This window comes from Mixophyes fleayi, chromosome 1, assembly GCF_038048845.1.
Source record: "Mixophyes fleayi isolate aMixFle1 chromosome 1, aMixFle1.hap1, whole genome shotgun sequence".
Classification (NCBI taxonomy): Eukaryota; Metazoa; Chordata; class Amphibia; order Anura; family Limnodynastidae; genus Mixophyes; species Mixophyes fleayi.
The window spans coordinates 447,110,759-447,125,845 of record NC_134402.1 but is presented as its reverse complement, the minus strand read 5'-3'; the positions used below and the strand labels follow the sequence as shown (position 1 = coordinate 447,125,845).

Below are 15,087 nucleotides of genomic sequence, written 5' to 3'. Positions count from 1 at the left end.
GAGAATTTAGACTGTAAGCTCCAATGGGGCAGGGACTGATGTGAATGAGTTCTCTGTATAGCGCTGCGGAATTAGTGGCGCTATGTAAATAACTGATGATAATGATGATGAAACGGCAACTCTGATATTGTTACAGTGATCCATGGCAGAGATGGGAGAAAACGGGTCACAAATATGCACTTTATGGGAGAAAAAATCAACTGCAACTGAAGAAAATGTATATTCCATCAGGACTACGACCCAGAGCATTAAAAAAAAGCCATGGAGTGATCTCAATCTCATCAATAATCTGTGAAATTATTTGAAAATTGCTGTTCCGCAACGGTCCCATCCAGCCTGACGGATCTTGAGCAATTTTACAAACCTTATCATTTCCAACTGAAAGAAAGGTGGTTCTTATTACTTCTCCTGTTCACACCCCCCCCCCCCTTCAAATGCTTAACAGAAATACCTCCCACAGCTACAGACACCCCGTCATGAACAATGTGGAGCCTGCACCCATTCCTCTCCTCTGACAAAATCTATAACCAGCTGCTCTAATTAGAGTAACGCATCTATATATGAAACATGCATACATCAGGATTGTATTTCCATGGACATCTGCTGCAAGTTGGTTCCAGGCTTCTACTACGTTTTCAGTATGATATTTTCAAATTCCTTAGTTTTTCTCCCAGTGGGAAACCCCTTGTTTGGTCCTGAAGCTTAGTCCATTTATGACAAAAAAAAATAAATGAATGGAAAGTTCCACACGTTTACCATGTTTACCATACCTTAAGGCTAGTCATAACATCAGATCAGATGACACATTCCTGATACTATGAGTTACAGTATAGATAAAGTTCTTTAACATGTACTATTTCCTGCATACAGTGAAGGAAACAATTTGTTACCTACAGTGATATACATCGAGAGAATGCAGCCTATCAATTTACTAAGGACTAGACATATCACTGAGGCACCTCAGGGCTCACACCTCAATGATGCCTCCCATTCCTAGTGAAATAATATTTATTATCATTGGATGACATAGAATGGAGCTGTCTCCACTGTGAAATCATTATTGTCATTAAAAACCATCTTTTAGCAATCTAAATCTCTTAAATGTAACATAAATTAGGTGAATATAATCCATCGGACATAAATTATTACTTTAATACGTCTGTTTGGTTACTTGGCATTCAAACTATATCAATATCCACTAAACCTAAAATGCAAGGAGATGTAATCTGAAAAGTCATCTTATGTTATATGCAAATATACACCGATCAGCCACAACATTAAAATCTCCTGGATAATATTGTGTAAGTTCCCCGCGTGCCGCCAAAACAGCTCTGACCAGTCGAGGCATGGACTCCACAAGACCTTCGAAGGTGTCCTGTGCTATCTGGCACTAAGACGATAGCAGCAGATCCTCTAAGTCCTGTAAGTTGCCTGGTGGGGCCTCCATGGCTCGGACTTGATTCTCCAGGACATCCCACAGACGCTCGATCAGATTGAGATCTGGGGAATTTGGAGCCAACACCTTGAACTCTTTGTCATTTTCCACAAACCATTCCTGAACAATTTTTGCAGTGTGGCAGGGGGCATTATCCTGCTGAACGAGGCCACTGCCATCAGGGAATACCGTTGCTATGAAGAGGTGAACTTAGTCTACAACAATGTTTAGGTAGGTGGTACGTGTCAAAGTAACATCCACATGAATGCCAGGATCCAAGATTTGCCCGCAGAACATTGCCCAGAGCATCACACTGCCTCCGCCAAATTGCCCTACATTCCCATAGTACATCCTGATGCCATTTATTCCCCAGGTAGACTACGCACACGGATGTCCACATGATGTAAAAGAAAACGTGATTCATCAGACCACCTTCTTCCAGTGATTCATGGTCCAGTTATGGCACTCATGTGCCCACTCTCGGCAGTTTTGGTGAATGGCAGGGGTCAGCATGGGCATTCTGACCAGTCTATGGCTGCACAGCCCCATATGCAGCAGTAATTTGTGCTGCAGTAGCTCTTATGTGTGATTGGAACAGATGGGCTAGCCTTCACTCCCCATGCGCATCAATGAGCCTAAGACGCACATGACTCTGTTGCTGGTTCACCGGTTGTCTTTCCTTGAGCCACTTTTTGTAGGCACTAACCACTGTGTCACTCACCGGACCGTGAGTGCCTCTTCCCGGACATTTAGGAACCGTGGTCGTCCACCATCCTGAGGGTCTGCGCATGCGCAGCCCTTTTCTATACTTCAGTGTATACCCCTTTAACTCAATTGGCAGATCAGGCAACCTCCCTATATTAAGCACCTGTGGTCAACACCACGTTGCCTGATCTTGGAGTCTCATTCCTCATGAGTCTCTGAAGGTGTTCCTGTATTCCTCGTGTATTCAGCGCTGCTGATTCCTGTGGTTTCCAAACCACTTCTATTCCTGTGGTTTCCATACCACTTCTACCATCAGGACTGTTTGCTGATTCCTATCCGCTGCCTCCGTGCACTACAGTCTTCTATACCACTTCTACCATCAACTATATCATCAGGACTGTTTGCTGATTCCTATCCGCTGCCTCCGTGCACTACAGTCTTCTAAACTACTTCAACGTTATTTTATATCAATGTGACTGTTTGCTCATTGCTATCCGCTGCCTCCGTGCACTCCAGCTTTTACTTCACTCTCCTGCTTCTCATCAAGTCCGTTTGCTGATTCCTATCCGCTGCCTCTGTGCACTACAGTCTCCTGCTTGCAACTCGCCTGTGTTCATCATCGTGACTGCCAGCTGACTACTATCCGCTGCCTCCGTGCACTACAGTCTCCTGCTTGCAACTCGCCTGTGTTCAACATCGTGACTGCCAGCTGATTACTATCCGCTGCCTCCGTGCACTACAGTCCATCTCATCTTTGCTGTGACTTCCTCGAGACTGCCGCTTTCATTACCATCTGCTACACTTCGTGATCTACAGCTCCTGCCCTGCGCTGCACTCCTGTTTCCCATCGCTGTTGGTTCCTGTGGTTGCTACTGGTTACCTCCGTGTGCCGCTGAGTCCTGCCGCTGTGGTCAGCGCTATCGTCCATCTCCTGCTGATCCACTCTCCCCGCCTTCACGTGTTCCACTGGTCTCTACCCTCCTGTCAGCATTTGGATTTGTATCTCATCTACTACCCTCTGCTGGATCATCTCCATTCTCCTGGGTTCCCTATGAGTCCAGTTCCACGTGTTGCTGACTCCTGTGGATTCGTGTCCCTGTCGGTCTACTCACCTGTGCGCTGCACCTGCTAGACCGCTGCCTCACCTATCCAGGGACTTCCTATCCAGTCGGTCTCCAGCCGCTCAGGTACCGCTACTATCCCATCTGACTGCTACTGCTGAACCACGGTATGCATACTTCTCATTGACTGTGCTGTGTATTGCATATCTTGCTGGACTGTGTTTGGTTCTCTCTGGAGTCTGCTATCCGCTGAGTCTATTGCCATCATTGACTGTGTTATCATTGTGCTGGACTACTTCAAGAGACTTTCTGATTGCAGACCTGCTCAGTCATTTATATATATATATCTATATTGTGCATATTACTGTGGATCGTGTATAAGGTGCCTGTGTATATCCTGTGTTGCAGTCTTCCCCCGTGCACCTCCTCACATATATATTCAGTGGTACAACTTGCTGATGTCAGACCACTGATCCCTGTTTCCGGTATCACCTGTTCCATCCTCCTCTCACATAGCAGTGGTACAACTTGCTACCGCAGACCACTGACTACCTGGATACCTCCACTTGGATTCCATTCCTTCACTCAGACAGCGGTACAACTTGCTATCCGCAGACCGCTGACTCTCATCACCGCCTTGTTTCTGTTGGACATTCCTCCTCACTATAGCAGTGGTACAACTTGCTATCGCAGACCACTGACTACCTTCACGTGTCCTTGTCCATACAGTTCCTTGTGTATTATTATCTCATTATTACCAGTGTTGCTAGTCATAGACTTTCCTGAGCATCTCATCGGCCATCATTTCATGTTCCGTGATCACCCAGCTACCAGAGTACCCTATTACCATCTACATTGCTCTGGTAAGCCTACCATCTGGTGATCCCTGGGTAAAGACTCCTAGTGCCCGTGACAGTAAGATCAGGCCATGACAGACCCAGATACGGAACCTACCGCCAAAGAGATGCTGCAACATCTGGTTAGCCGTGTGGAACAACAGGATGCCCGCCAACAGCTGTTACTTCAGTGTTATCAGTCATTAACCTCCCAAGGAACATCTGGACAGACTGTGACAGCTACTACTGAAGCTCCTGTGCTTTCCTCCGTTTCCCCATTGCCATCCCAGGTGTCTACAGCTTCCACGCTTCACCTGCCTACTCCGTCAAAGTACGATGGAGACCCCAAAACTTGTAGGGGTTTCCTTAACCAATGTTCAGTCCATTTTGAGCTCCAACCTCAAAATTTTTCTACCCATCGTTCCAGAGTGGCCTATCTTATCTCTTTGTTTTCAGGACAAGCCCTGGCTTGGGCCTCCCCTCTGTGGGAGAGGAACGATCCAATATTACAAGATAGTGCCAAATTCATTTCTACATTCCGAAGTGTGTTCGATGAACCAGGTCGTGTGACCTCCGCTGCTTCCAGCATCCTCCGTCTGCGACAAGGATCTCATACTGTAGGCCAGTACGTCATTCAATTTAGGATCTTAGCCTCTGAACTTCAGTGGAACACTGAAGCCCTAGTTGCCGCCTTCTGGCAGGGGCTTTCCGATAAAATTAAAGATGCACTGACTACTCAAGAGCTTCCTTCGTCCCTTGAAGATTTGATCTCTCTATGCCATCGTGTTGATATGAGATTTCGTGAAAGAGAGGCTGACAAAACGACTTCTGCTAAAGCACCTCTTCGCTCTAACCCTCAATTTCGTCCAGTGTCACCCGCTGTGATTCCCATGGAGATAGGACGTTCCAAGTTATCTTCTGAGGAGAGGAAACGAAGAGTCAAGAATAGACTCTGTATCTATTGTGCTGATTCCACTCATGTCCTCAGCTCCTGCCCTAAGAGATCGGGAAATGCCATGCCCTAACTAGTTCTGGAGAGGTGAAGTTAGGGTCCCTGGAGTCCTCTCCATCGTCTATGAAATCTAAAGTCTGCGCTTTTGATGTGACTATTTCCTTTGCTACCAAAACCTTTGAGTCACAGGCATTGATTGATTCCGGAGCAGCAGGAAATTTTATTTCCAAATCGTTAGTAAATCAATGGTCTCTACCAGTGATTACCTTAAAAACTCCCATTACTGTGACGGCTATCGATGGATCACGTCTCATCAACGGTCTCATCACCCAGAGTACGTCTCCAGTAACCCTTCAGATTGGTGCTCTGCATCATGAAGAGATATCGTTTTTAATTCTCCCTGTGACGACAAGTCCGATTGTCCTAGGCCTTCCATGGCTTCAGTGTCACTCTCCCCAGATTGACTGGCGCACCCCTCAAGTCACGTCTTGGGGGTCTGAATGTCACCATCATTGCCTTTCCCAAGTCATTCCTCTCAAGGTACAGCAAGCTTCCATCTCAGCTATTTCACCGGGACTCCCTCCTCAATATGCTTCATTTACCGATGTTTTTGATAAGGCTCAGTCTGAACGTCTTCCTCCTCATCGTTCTTGGGATTGTCCGATTGATCTTCTTCCTGGCAAGACTCCTCCCAGGGGCCGGGTCTATCCACTCTCGTTACCTGAAACTCAAGCTACATCTGAATATATACGGGAGAACCTCCAGCGTGGGTTCATTCGACCTTCCACCTCGCCCGCTGGAGCTGGGTTCTTCTTTGTCAAAAAGAAGGATGGATCATTACGCCCTTGTATAGATTTTCGTGGACTCAATGCCATTACTATTAAGAATCGGTATCCTATTCCGTTGATCACTGAGCTATTTGACCGCATTAAGGGAGCCCGTATTTTTACTAAGTTGGATCTTCGTGGTGCCTACAATTTAATCAGAATCCGTTCCGGTGACGAATGGAAGACAGCGTTTAACACCAGAGACGGGCATTACGAATATCTGTTAATGCCTTTCGGGCTATGTAATGCCCCCGCTGTTTTTCAGGGCTTCATCAATGAGATTTTTCGGGACTTATTATATGTATGTGTCGTCGTCTACCTGGACGACATATTGATTTTTTCACAGGACCTGCCTTCTCACCACCAACATGTGGCAGAAGTCCTCTCCAGGCTACGGAAAAATTCATTGTTCTGTAAATTAGAAAAATGTTCATTCGAATTACCCCAGATTCCATTCTTGGGGTATATTGTTTCCGGAGTTGGTCTGAAGATGGATCCTGACAAAGTAAATGCTGTACTACATTGGCCCCAGCCAACTACTCTTCGTGCGATCCAGCGTTTTTTAGGTTTTGCCAATTACTATAGACGCTTCATTCAAGACTTTTCTTCCATTGCATCTCCTATTGTGGCCCTGACTCGAAAAGGGGCTAATCCCAAGCAATGGTCAACTGAGGCTATTCAAGCCTTTCAAACATTAAAAGAGTCCTTCTCTTCGGCTCCAATCCTTCGTCAGCCTGATGTGACACTCCCCTTCTTCCTAGAAGTAGATGCCTCTAATGTGGGCTTAGGAGCTATTCTCTCCCAACGCTCGGAACAGCAAAAATTCCACCCTTGTGCCTTCTATTCTCGGGGTCTCCTACCCGCAGAGAAGAATTATACCATCGGAGACAAGGAATTACTGGCTATCAAAGCCGCATTAGAGGAATGGAGATACTTGTTGGAGGGAGCTCGCCATCCGGTGACGATCTTCACGGATCATAAGAACTTGTCATATCTCCAGTCTGCCCAATGCTTGAACCCTCGTCAAGCAAGATGGTCTCTTTTCTTTTCCCGTTTTGATTTAATAATTACCTTCAAACCAGCTGCCAAGAACAAAAAAGCTGATGCCTTATCTAGAGCCTTTGTTACGTCCTCTGACATAGAAGAGGTTTCCAACCATACCATTCTAGACCCCAAATGTATCTCACTGGCTGCTTCATCCACCAAAACGCTACCATTTGGGAAGACCCTCGTGCCTCCTACTCTAAGGAGGAAAATCCTTTCGTGGTTCCATGCCTCTCGTTTTTCTGGACACGCCGGTGAACACAAGACTTTTGAGATCCTCTCTCGAAGTTACTGGTGGCCTTCAATGAGGAGAGACGTCAAAGAGTTCATTGCTTCCTGTGAATTATGTTCGCAATTCAAATCCTCCCGCAGAACCCCAGCAGGGTTGCTGCGACCACTACCCATTCCGTCCAAACCATGGACCCATATTAGTATGGATTTCGTTACTGACTTACCACCTAGTAAGAACCATAACACTATTTGGGTGGTAGTGGACAGATTTTCGAAGATGGCTCATTTCATCCCTCTGTCTGGTTTGCCTTCCTCGTCTATCCTGGCTGAACATTTCATTAAAGAGATCTTCCGTATCCATGGATGTCCATCTGAGATTGTGTCTGATAGAGGAGTACAATTCGTGTCCAGATTCTGGCGAGCCCTTTGTAAAACCTTGGGCATACGATTAGCACTCTCATCTTCTTACCATCCGCAATCCAATGGACAAACCGAACGTGTCAATCAAGATCTTGAGACTTTTATAAGGATATTTTCATCAGCCAATCAAGACAACTGGGTAGAGTTACTCCCTTGGGCTGAGTTCGCCCATAACAACATGTACCATGAGTCATCATCCAAAACTCCATTTTTTGTGGTCTACGGTCACCATCCGTCTTTTCCGGAATTTCCTGCCCTCCCGCCCACCCAAGTTCCTGCGGTGGAAACTGTTTGTCAGACCTTTAAAAATATCTGGTCTCAGGTCAGAACCTGTTTAAAGAAGACATCTGTCAAATATAAATCTTTCGCTGATAAGAAGAGGCGGGCTATTCCACCACTAAAAATTGGAGATCGTGTCTGGTTATCCACAAAAAATATTCGTTTGAAGGTTCCATCCATGAAATTCGCCCCTCGTTTTATTGGTCCATATAGGATCATTCAAGTTATCAATCCAGTATGCGTGAAACTCCTTCTTCCTAAGAGTCTTCGGATTTCTAATGCCTTCCATGTATCTTTGCTCAAACCTCTTATTATCAACCGTTTTTCAACTCCTCCCTCAGCTCCGCTGCCAGTTCAAGTTCATCAGGAGGAGGATTTTGAGATTACCGAGGTACTAGATGCAAAAATTTCGCGAGGAGTCCTCCACTTCCTCGTTCATTGGAAGGGCTTTGGTCCTGAGGAGCGCTCTTGGATCAAAGCTGAAGATCTTAATGCTCCTGCCCTTTTGAAGAAGTTTTACTCCAAAAATCCGGACAAGCCCGGTTCCAGGCGTTCTATGCCCACCTTTAAAAGGGGGGGTACTGTCACTCACCGGACCGTGAGTGCCTCTTCCCGGACATTTAGGAACCGTGGTCGTCCACCATCCTGAGGGTCTGCGCATGCGCAGCCCTTTTCTATACTTCAGTGTATACCCCTTTAACTCAATTGGCAGATCAGGCAACCTCCCTATATTAAGCACCTGTGGTCAACACCACGTTGCCTGATCTTGGAGTCTCATTCCTCATGAGTCTCTGAAGGTGTTCCTGTATTCCTCGTGTATTCAGCGCTGCTGATTCCTGTGGTTTCCAAACCACTTCTATTCCTGTGGTTTCCATACCACTTCTACCATCAGGACTGTTTGCTGATTCCTATCCGCTGCCTCCGTGCACTACAGTCTTCTATACCACTTCTACCATCAACTATATCATCAGGACTGTTTGCTGATTCCTATCCGCTGCCTCCGTGCACTACAGTCTTCTAAACTACTTCAACGTTATTTTATATCAATGTGACTGTTTGCTCATTGCTATCCGCTGCCTCCGTGCACTCCAGCTTTTACTTCACTCTCCTGCTTCTCATCAAGTCCGTTTGCTGATTCCTATCCGCTGCCTCTGTGCACTACAGTCTCCTGCTTGCAACTCGCCTGTGTTCATCATCGTGACTGCCAGCTGACTACTATCCGCTGCCTCCGTGCACTACAGTCTCCTGCTTGCAACTCGCCTGTGTTCAACATCGTGACTGCCAGCTGATTACTATCCGCTGCCTCCGTGCACTACAGTCCATCTCATCTTTGCTGTGACTTCCTCGAGACTGCCGCTTTCATTACCATCTGCTACACTTCGTGATCTACAGCTCCTGCCCTGCGCTGCACTCCTGTTTCCCATCGCTGTTGGTTCCTGTGGTTGCTACTGGTTACCTCCGTGTGCCGCTGAGTCCTGCCGCTGTGGTCAGCGCTATCGTCCATCTCCTGCTGATCCACTCTCCCCGCCTTCACGTGTTCCACTGGTCTCTACCCTCCTGTCAGCATTTGGATTTGTATCTCATCTACTACCCTCTGCTGGATCATCTCCATTCTCCTGGGTTCCCTATGAGTCCAGTTCCACGTGTTGCTGACTCCTGTGGATTCGTGTCCCTGTCGGTCTACTCACCTGTGCGCTGCACCTGCTAGACCGCTGCCTCACCTATCCAGGGACTTCCTATCCAGTCGGTCTCCAGCCGCTCAGGTACCGCTACTATCCCATCTGACTGCTACTGCTGAACCACGGTATGCATACTTCTCATTGACTGTGCTGTGTATTGCATATCTTGCTGGACTGTGTTTGGTTCTCTCTGGAGTCTGCTATCCGCTGAGTCTATTGCCATCATTGACTGTGTTATCATTGTGCTGGACTACTTCAAGAGACTTTCTGATTGCAGACCTGCTCAGTCATTTATATATATATATCTATATTGTGCATATTACTGTGGATCGTGTATAAGGTGCCTGTGTATATCCTGTGTTGCAGTCTTCCCCCGTGCACCTCCTCACATATATATTCAGTGGTACAACTTGCTGATGTCAGACCACTGATCCCTGTTTCCGGTATCACCTGTTCCATCCTCCTCTCACATAGCAGTGGTACAACTTGCTACCGCAGACCACTGACTACCTGGATACCTCCACTTGGATTCCATTCCTTCACTCAGACAGCGGTACAACTTGCTATCCGCAGACCGCTGACTCTCATCACCGCCTTGTTTCTGTTGGACATTCCTCCTCACTATAGCAGTGGTACAACTTGCTATCGCAGACCACTGACTACCTTCACGTGTCCTTGTCCATACAGTTCCTTGTGTATTATTATCTCATTATTACCAGTGTTGCTAGTCATAGACTTTCCTGAGCATCTCATCGGCCATCATTTCATGTTCCGTGATCACCCAGCTACCAGAGTACCCTATTACCATCTACATTGCTCTGGTAAGCCTACCATCTGGTGATCCCTGGGTAAAGACTCCTAGTGCCCGTGACACACTGCATACCGGGAACACCCAACATCTAGCCATCACAATTTGTCAAAGTCGCTCACATCCTTACACTGCCCATTTTTCCTGCTTCCAACACATCAACTTCAAGAACTGTCTCTTCACTTGTGCCTAATATATCCCACCCCTTCATAGGTGCTATTGACACGAGATAATCAATGTTATTCATTTAACTTTGTCAGTGGTTTTAATGTTGTGGATGTTCAGTTTATGTGATAATGTTATCCCGAGAACTTAATATGTTTGAGACATTTGTTATTAGGCTGAGTAATAGTTATTGCTTCCTACTATTGTTATGAGTCGCGGCGGTGCCCCAAGCGGCCTCAGCTCATTGTTTACTTTTAGGCTTCGTCCCGGCCATCTCCATGATGCCCCGGCATGATAGGCAGCTGAGCGCGTCCGCAAATATTAAGCACTTATTAGCTACATCCTCATGGTAGGAGGCGCCCCGTTAATGAATTAATATTTACTTCTTGGAACTATAGGAGGAGTGTCCTGTCTGATCTGCCTGATTGGTCCTTTCCAGTATATAAGGCAGGGAGGGCTTAGCCTCCATTGCCAGTTATAGCGTTTTTCCCTCTGGATTGCTGACCTGCTCATATAGTCTGCTGACCTCTTAGAGATTTCCTGTTACTGACCCTTGGCCTGCTCTGGACTCTGATTGCCCTCTGATTGCCCTGACCTCGGCTTGTTATTTGGTTACTCCGGCTCGCTGCCAGCACTGACCCATCGCCTGTTTTTTGACCACTCTATCTGCTACGGACCCCTGACCTCGGCCTGCTTCTGACTATCCGCTATCACCCTACCTGCCGCCTCCTATTTCCTCGCTGCGCTATTGCGCATGAGCTTATACTACGATAAAGTTAAGACCTTGGGGCATGTGAGTACCCGTGAACGCGACAAGCTCTACGGGAGACTCGGCTGCTATAATTGAAGACCTCTGTTACCTGTTCTGCAAGCTTATGACAGTAGCCGCTAGCCACAACAATGATCAGGTTTGAGCTGTGGCAAGTGCTGGCTGTGAGCTTTTTAACCCTCTCCTCAATTGTCCAATCAGACTGTAAGTTCTCTCATGAGCAGAGCTCTTCACACTCTTTGCTGTCATGTCTGCATCTACTTTGTCTATCTTGTATGTCCCCGTTTTACATATTGCTTTCCCCAATGTCCCCACTGCATCTTACAAATCAACAATGACTTTCCCAAGTAGGGTCATAGCTGTGATTGAAGCTAAAGGTGCTTCGAGTAATAAAACATGACAGGAGAGTGAGGGAGGGGGATTGAATACTTATGTAGTCAGTTATTCTCTATTTCTTGTTCAAAACTAATTAAGAAATGTTTTAGAGTAGTTGTTTTTTAACTTTGACATGAGATACAATATTATATTGTGTTAATCTGTGGTCACAATTCCCAGATAAATCGATTTCGATTCCATTATGTAAGAAAATAATATGTTAGTGATGATAAAGGGTTGAACTTTTTTACTAGCCCCTGGAGATGATATCACAGCTGCCCCGAAGATCTTATCTAGATAACTTGAGAATATTTTCTATCACTACCTTAAACAGTGATAGAAAATTTTGGATATCGTCTAACAATTAGAATTAGAATTCCTACTTCCAAACCTGCAATAAACGTTTTCATCTTTGTAACACAATGAATAGCATAGCTAAGATTAAATGCAAATAATAATTACTATTAATTGGCGTTGCATATTAAAAAACATATAGAGAAGTTCCTCTTTCCAAAACCATTAAATTGCTGATAACAGTTTCTGCTTTGCATTCAAGATGACACTTCTTATCTTATAGAACAGATGGTTGATTCTGTACACACATGAAACATGGAGAACCCCACCAAGATAACCGGTACTGTACAGAGATAACCGGTACTAGTGAAAGCAGATTGAGTTTTTGCTGGTTATGTCATCATACTACAGTCGTGTGTCTGTCTGTTCTGTAGTAAAAGCAGATGTAAGATGATAATAATGCACAAAGCACAGTGGAGAAGGCTTTAATATTCTGATACAATGGTGGAATGGAAAGTTAACGAGATGCTGTACAGCCAAGCTTCACAAACTTTAGGCAAGCACGACCACTGCCCCATGCAAGAAGAGTACTCATCATCTACACGGAGCAGGGGCAGCTATGTTTGTGTGCTGTATACATGAGAATGCAGACTCTCTTGGGATTCCGCGATTATGACAGCTTTCCAGTACAGCCAAAGCCGCACCGGAGAGAGACGGCTTGGTGTTTGCACTGTGCCACCACCAGAGATCTGGGGTCTGCATTGTGTCACCTCCAGAGATCTGGGGTCTGCATTATGTCACCTCCAGAGATCTGTGGTCTGCACTGTGTCACCACCAGAGATCTGGGGTCTGCACTGTGCCACCACCAGAGATCTGGGGTCTGCATTGTGTCACCTCCAGAGATCTGGGTTCTCCACTGTATCAACTCCAGAGATCTGGGGTCTGCACTGTGTCACCACCAGAGATCTGGGGTCTGCACTGTGTCACCACCAGAGATCTGGGGTCTGCATTGTGTCACCACCAGAGATCTGGGGTCTGCACTGTGTCACCACCAGAGATCTGGGTTCTGCACTGTGTCACCACCAGAGATCTGGGGTCTGCACTGTGTCACCACCAGAGATCTGGGGTCTGCACTGTGTCACCACCAAAGATCTGGGGTCTGCACTGTGTCACCACCAGAGATCTGGGGTCTGCACTGTGTCACCACCAGAGATCTGGGGTCTGCACTGTATCAACTCCAGAGATCTGGGGTCTCCACTGTGTCACCACCAGAGATCTGGGGTAGGCACTGTATCAACTCCAGAGATCTGGGGTCTGCACTGTATCAACTCCAGAGATCTGGGGTATGCATTGTGTCACCTCCAGAGATCTTGGGTCTCCACTGTGTCACCTCCAGAGATCTGGGGTCTGCACTGTGTCACCACCAGAGATCTGGGGTCTGCACTGTGTCACCACCAGAGATCTGGGGTCTCCACTGTGTCACCACCAGAGATCTGGGGTCTGCACTGTGTCACCACCAGAGATCTGGGGTCTGCACTGTGTCACCACCAGAGATCTGGGGTCTGCATTGTGTCACCACCAGAGATCTGGGGTCTGCACTGTGTCACCACCAGAGATCTGGGGTCTGCACTGTGTCACCACCAGAGATCTGGGGTCTGCACTGTATCACCACCAGAGATCTGGGGTCTGCACTGTGTCACCACCAGAGATCTGGGGTCTGCACTGTGTCACCACCAGCGATCTGGGGTCTGCATTGTGTCACCACCAGAGATCTGGGGTCTGCACTGTGTCACCACCAGAGATCTGGGGTCTGCACTGTGTCACCACCAGAGATCTGGGGTCTGCACTGTGTCACCACCAGAGATCTGGGGTCTGCACTGTATCAACTCCAGAGATCTGGGGTCACCACTGTACCACCACCAGAGATCTGGGGTCTGCATTGTGTCACCACCAGAGATCTGGGGTCTGCACTGTGTCACCACCAGAGATCTGGGGTCTGCACTGTGTCACCACCAGAGATCTGGGGTCTGCACTGTGTCACCACCAGAGATCTGGGGTCTGCACTGTGTCACCACCAGAGATCTGGGGTCTGCACTGTGTCACCACCAGAGATCTGGGGTCTGCACTGTATCAATTCCAGAGATCTGGGGTCTCCACTGTGTCACCACCAGAGATCTGGGGTCTGCACTGTATCAACTCCAGAGATCTGGGGTCTGCACTGTATCAACTCCAGAGATCTGGGGTCTGCATTGTGTCACCTCCAGAGATCTTGGGTCTCCACTGTGTCACCTCCAGAGATCTGGGGTCTGCACTGTGTCACCACCAGAGATCTGGGGTCTGCACTGTGTCACCACCAGAGATCTGGGGTCTCCACTGTGTCACCACCAGAGATCTGGGGTCTGCACTGTGTCACCACCAGAGATCTGGGGTCTGCACTGTGTCACCACCAGAGATCTGGGGTCTGCATTGTGTCACCACCAGAGATCTGGGGTCTGCACTGTGTCACCACCAGAGATCTGGGGTCTGCATTGTGTCACCACCAGAGATCTGGGGTCTGCACTGTGTCACCACCAGAGATCTGGGGTCTGCACTGTGTCACCACCAGAGATCTGGGGTCTGCACTGTGTCACCACCAGAGATCTGGGGTCTGCACTGTATCAACTCCAGAGATCTGGGGTCACCACTGTGCCACCACCAGAGATCTGGGGTCTGCATTGTGTCACCACCAGAGATCTGGGGTCTGCACTGTGTCACCACCAGAGATCTGGGGTCTGCACTGTGTCACCACCAGAGATCTGGGGTCTGCACTGTGTCACCACCAGAGATCTGGGGTCTGCACTGTGTCACCACCAGAGATCTGGGGTCTGCATTGTGTCACCACCAGAGATCTGGGGTCTGCACTGTGTCACCACCAGAGATCTGGGGTCTGCACTGTGTCACCACCAGAGATCTGGGGTCTGCACTGTGTCACCACCAGAGATCTGGGGTCTGCACTGTGTCACCACCAGAGATCTGGGGTCTGCATTGTGTCACCACCAGAGATCTGGGGTCTGCATTGTGTCACCACCAGAGATCTGGGGTCTGCACTGTGTCATGACCAGAGATAAGGGGTCTCCACTGTGTCACCTCCAGAGATCTGGGGTCTCCACTGTGTCACCACCAGAGATCTGGGGTCTGCACTGTGTCATGACAGAGATAAGGGGTCTC

General features: G+C 47.7%; 1 protein-coding gene across 2 annotated transcripts in view; it reads right to left on the bottom strand.

Moving 5' to 3' along the window:
• The window catches only part of PSTPIP2 (proline-serine-threonine phosphatase interacting protein 2), a 111,863-nt gene that overhangs the window by 23,415 nt on the left and 73,361 nt on the right, over positions 1-15,087 (bottom strand). The window lies entirely within an intron of this gene.